The following is a 5,824-nucleotide window of genomic DNA, read 5'->3' as shown; positions in this document are numbered from 1 at the left end:
TCTCTCTCTCTCTCTCTCTCTCTCTCTCTCTCTCTCTCTCTCTCTCTCTCTCTCTCTTTTTCAAGCATACATTCTAAATCCAGTATGTCTCGAGTTCACTGTACCTTGTCCTCGTCCTGATGAAGTCTTTGATCGAATTCGAAGTCGATCCTTGCTATTAATTATTAATTCGATGTTATTTTCTATTTTTTAAAAAGAATGTTTCTTTATAATTGCCATTAATTGTTTAATGTTTAATTATTTTACAAATATCCAAGACTCAATTAGTTCTTACGTCATAACATTACAGCTTATTCTATAGGACTCATACATTTTTTTATTAAAAAAAAGTAATTTTTATATTGCAAATACATAAATTTCTAGTTTATTATCAATGTCAAAATTGCTAATGAAAAATTTGCAAAAGTTACAAAATTGCAAAAAACCGGAACTGCTAATTTTTATGAAGAATTAATTAGAAATCACATGTTTATGTAATATAGCATGATTTTCTAATGCCCTTCTCACCAGAAAATCGTTAAATAAATTACAATTCGTGCATGGTATGCATTCATGCGGATATAACATATAAACAAAGAACTCCAAGAATGTATACCGCGTATTGCATTAACATATTGGTCAGTATATTGATTGGCTATTTTATAAATGTAGTGCCTTTACTAGCAGGCATTTCATTTATAAAATGTAATCTATTGATCAATTTTATATATGTAATGCCTGTTAGAAAGGGCATTACATTTATAAAATAACTCTACACATTGATCAATATATTGATGCAACACGCGATGGTACATGCGATATTAAAAAAAATTTGTTATTAATTATAAAATTTGTTTTTAATTATATTTTAATTCAATAAAATTTTACTTACATAATCAACCAATAATTCAAAAATTTATTTTAAAACTTATTAAATCATTCCATGCGTAAATACAGAGTGCGCAAAATTCGCAATCAATCGTCCAAAGAGAGAGAGCAAAAAGTTGTTTACTTTAAAAAAATAATATTATTTCAAATAGCAATTTGAAACTACTTGGTAACCATTTATTACAATGTCACAAAAGGATTTGTCATGTTAACATTGTCATGTTAACATAACAATTGCGGTGCATATGCAATTAATTGTACACATCATGTATAATAAAAAGCGTGTTATACATAATAATGATATAATTTATACAATATTTTTCCGGGATATTTTAAAAATAAATTGTTAAAATCCAATTTATTCTACCACGATTTTCAATTAATTACTTTTAAGCATTTAACTAATTTAATGTTTGTGTAAAAAAATTATGTAAAAAAACGTATATATATCTGTTTCATTCCTATTAATTTTTATTTTAACTAAAATTCCACGACTTATACATTCTTAAACTCAATACTTAATAAACGCATACTTAATTAGATTTCAAGTATATTTTATATTGAATAAAAAATAATTTTAACTATTTTATTCAAACTTATATAACAATTTGTATTTTATGAAGTATAGAGTATGATTTCTTCATAATTATATAATTTATTTTAACTCTAACAAATATTTCTAATTACAACTACATAATCAATGCGATATTTGTAATAAGAATCACCAACGACAGAGAAATTACTGAAATAAGTCAAGGCATGTAAACGTTTCTTCAGTTGGTGCAAACATTATACGTTGTGCGACAAATCTTTCATTTAACACAAGTGCGGAATATGAAACTCAAGAAAGATATATATACAGTATGTTACCTAACATAGCTTCTCTCAACTTTGACAAATTAAACTTTTATTACATGCAAGTAAAAAAAGACCACAAAATGTTGTTTATGGATTTAATCAGTCAGAAAATATCTACTATTTTATTTAAATAAACATTAAATTGAAATAAAAGAAAAAAAATCAAATAAAAATAGAAAGATAAAAAGAACCGTAAAATTCTGAAATTTATAGTATTTATAGTATTTATAGCATTTAAATTATACACTAATATTAAAATCATTAAAAGAATCTAAATAGATTTACATTTAATTGTAAAATTGTATTATAGAATTCAAGAAAAACGATTTCAATATTTTCAATTAGACTCTACGTACATTATATATTTGTAAATAATTTAATAAATAAAACATTTAAATCTTCTATAGATTCTATACCTAACCAACAATTACATCTAACAATGAAAAAAAACTGTTTCTATTAATTAGAAAAATTTTTTTGTTTTATATTAAATATATTATATCAAAACTTTACATTCTCATTATGTGAATTTTAGTCACTCTCATGTGATAAATATAATGTATAATTATTATACATATCGTTAATAATGTAAAGAAAAATGTATTTAATCCGCATTAATTTATACTTACAGTCTCGTATAATTTTAAATAATCTGCAGAATATAATGATTTCCTCCGCAGCAATAGTAAGTTCCATTAGAAACATCAACGATCGATGCATTTGTGTAAACAAACAAAGTAACGTAATTATTTCGTCGAAGTGACGTAAATGCATTTGTTACGAAATACATATCGTTTTATCGTCAAGCAATTAAGACTAGTCTTACTTAAGCGACATCGTGAATTACACGTCACAGAGAAGTGGGAAACGAGTCCTTTAATCCGTCAATCGAAAATCGATTAATTAAGATCGGGATATCGACTCAGTAGTAAGTACCTAATAATCCTATAAATTACCAGAGGCGAATAATTGAGTTAGGCGAACGAGCGTCCCTAATTGATTGAAGTCATCCGCCAGCGACGCCGGCGACGGCTCGTAGCGCGCGATTTGTCACACACGAGACCCGCGTTATTGAATCTTCCATGTACCAACGCGCGCTGACAATATAAGTGCAAAAGTGAATTAACCCAGAACTCCACTTTCACAATCGTATCATATCTCGGACGCAAAGCTACGAACTTTGTCAAGATGCGTTTCACCCGCGCAAATGCGTGTGAGAACAACAAATACAGAATCATATTCACGCATGTTTATTGTATTATTCTTAATTTTTATTGATATTCGTAAAATTGCTTTAATAAGTCTCTTTTCAAATGTTTACTTTAATAAAATAATGCCATTGATGCCATTTTCAATTTTGCAGCATGTTTATCTTTGTTTATAGTAACCAAAGGTATCCTATTACATTTAACTGTCTCGAACAAATCGTTATTATGACGAGGAGTATATCTCACTTAAAATCGTGGAAGAAAGATACAGGAATCGCCTTTGGTATTAGCACAATACCATTTTTCACGTCGTTTTAGCGACGTTCTTTATCACAACGCGGCGTCGCCATAAGTCAAAGCGAGCGAGCTTCGCTATTCCATTAGCCGCAAAGACTCTTCTTATCAGCTCGTCGTGTTTCGGCGATCGAATTTCCGAGAGGTTGGCGCATCAAATTTCTTTTTCCCGCGAAGCTCTTGAGATTCGAATACGGGTGAATCGAAAATCCCAGAGCATGCCGGTAATCTTACACCGTGAACGAAGACATGGTCCATCTGTGCCATGACAGAGGCTTAGGTTACTTTTCATTGTGGTGTGCCCTTATGGAACGAGACACCGATATCCACTATTGTAATCGAACATGCCGTGTACGCAACGTATACGAAACCTGCGTACAGATTGTTCTTTAGCGAACCCAAAAATTTCTTAAGGCTTCTTCCGCCCGGATGCACTTCCTTCACATTTCCTCTCCGCGGCCTTACAGAATGTTCGGTAATAGATAATACAGCGATATTTGAAAGTTAAAATAATTTTCTTTTCAAAAGGATGGATGGTTTCTGAGTACAATCGATTTAGAAAGAAATTTTCGCGAGTTGCAAGTCAGAGACGTTTAAAAAAAATCTTGACATTTAACTAATCTTATGGCAATCTTTACTATAATTAAATATTGACTTAAGAGGCATAGTTATAATATAAAATTTATAATGTAAAAATTACAATAACAAATTAAGAAATATCTTGTCTTTTTTTAATGTACATGCGTATCTCTGTACATAAAATTATATATTAATTATTTTATCTGCTAAAACATACGATGATTACGTTTCTCCAATCTATCCTAAACTCAAGAACTGCTAATTACAATTTAATATCACTGACCCTGACCTGGAACAAAATAAAAAGCAGATCGATTTTTCTATCTACTGAACACAAAAATTATCATAGTGTATCATCATAACATCGTCGATATTCAGCGATGAAATCATGAAACTAACATGAGGAAGATCAGTTATTTATTACAATAACAAATCACTTTGCTGAATAACTGCTAAATCATATAGATAAATACGAGTCGAATAGGCAACTCAAGAAGGAATAACGAGATGTTTGCTTCTGAACAATTCGCTATATATATTACAAATAAATGCGTTCTTATTCAATACAATTTTAATATAATATTAAACTAGATTAAATGATAATTGATTCTTTACTTGACATATTATTATCGTAAAAACAATATTTCATTGTCAGATTATGATTATTGCTTCGTTAAAACACATCGAGTTCAACGTCACGGGTAAAACTGTTAATAACCGGAAGTTTTGCATATCATTGCACTAGCATATTACGATGCGGTTTAAACGAGATTCTCTTGCGGTACCGCAATTAAATACATGGATAATCACCGCAAGTCGTGTCGCCGAGATTTGTTTCAAATATGTACGCAAATGAATGCACGTGTCACGTTTGCAAAAATCGCGAAATCTCGCAAAAGCAGTGGTCCAAAGTAAACATTCAACCATCGGCGCCGAATACGCAATACGCATATTTGCTCATTGACTGTGGCTGCATACCCGGTGCATTCACCCTATATCTATTCTGCCATTATCCACTTGGATCCCGCCGCCCACCCCTGCGGTTCTACTTCCGCCCGTCGCATATACTCGTAAAATAAATCGTATAATCGGATAACGAGAGCTGCCTCTTCGCAGCTCAAGCGAATAACTCGCGATAACTCGATCTTGGCGCGAATCGTCTTGTTCGAGCCAACATATATCGATCTATCTATATCAATATCATCGGAATTACACCACCCGTTGCGAGAAAATCGTCCCGCTATTTACGGCAAAATTTATACTGAATAACGGTACTGCGAAGAATTATAACACTTGATAACTGTATTCGAAAAAGATGGAATAAAGATTATATATAATTTGTTCGAATTATCTCTTCATGTTGTTAATTAACTGAATTAAAAAGTTTAAGCGATTTTGTTCAGATTTAAATATCTTATTTAATTACATCTTTCATAATCTTCTGTTTTAATAAAAGTTTTATATGTTATATAAAAATAAAATTTTGATTCACTTAAATATATTATTATTATATATCCAAAGATGGGAACTTTTGCTGTTATTTTCTATAATAACTTGGCAATGATGCAGTTTGTTTGTAATGATAATAATAACTAACTAAAAGCTGAGATTGGAGAAGTCACTTTTGAAGTGTAACTTGTCATCACTGCGCATTGTTTATTAATAAAAGTAACTCATTTTTTTTAATGTGTCAATTTGGTATAAATAATGAATTATTTTTTTTAATAAACGACGTTTGACAAGTTACCTTTTAAAATTTTTAAATTTACCTTTTAAAAATGACCTTTCCTCAACTTTGCTCTTAATTAATTATCGTTATCATCATAAAAATTGCAACGTCATTATCGAATCGTTATTATAAAAAGTAACGACGTTATTTACTTTCCATTCCTGTATCTATTTGTGCCATTAATGCTTGTTTCCTAAATATCTTCAAGTTTTCATTTATTTAAAATTATCAATATTTTGTAATTTTTGTTAATAAAAACTGTTGATTCTAAAATTCAAATTTTACATAC

At 30.0% G+C, this 5,824-nt stretch overlaps 1 protein-coding gene across 2 annotated transcripts in view; it reads right to left on the bottom strand.

Moving 5' to 3' along the window:
• The window catches only part of LOC108686186 (aminopeptidase N-like), a 30,739-nt gene that overhangs the window by 12,007 nt on the left and 12,908 nt on the right, over positions 1-5,824 (bottom strand). The window contains exons 2-3 of one of the 2 annotated variants that reach the window (XM_018191330.1): positions 2,355-2,377; positions 105-154 (exon numbers count right to left, since the gene is read on the bottom strand). The exons of the other annotated variant lie outside the window; for it this stretch is intronic. The gene's annotated coding sequence lies outside the window, so the exon portion shown is untranslated. The remainder of the gene's footprint in view (positions 1-104; positions 155-2,354; positions 2,378-5,824) is intronic. 2 annotated transcript variants of the gene reach the window in all.

This window comes from Atta colombica, unplaced genomic scaffold (assembly GCF_001594045.1).
Source record: "Atta colombica isolate Treedump-2 unplaced genomic scaffold, Acol1.0 scaffold166, whole genome shotgun sequence".
Taxonomy (NCBI): domain Eukaryota; kingdom Metazoa; phylum Arthropoda; class Insecta; order Hymenoptera; family Formicidae; genus Atta; species Atta colombica.
The sequence above is the reverse complement of the archived record's forward strand: the minus strand, read 5'-3'. Positions and strand labels throughout refer to the sequence as shown.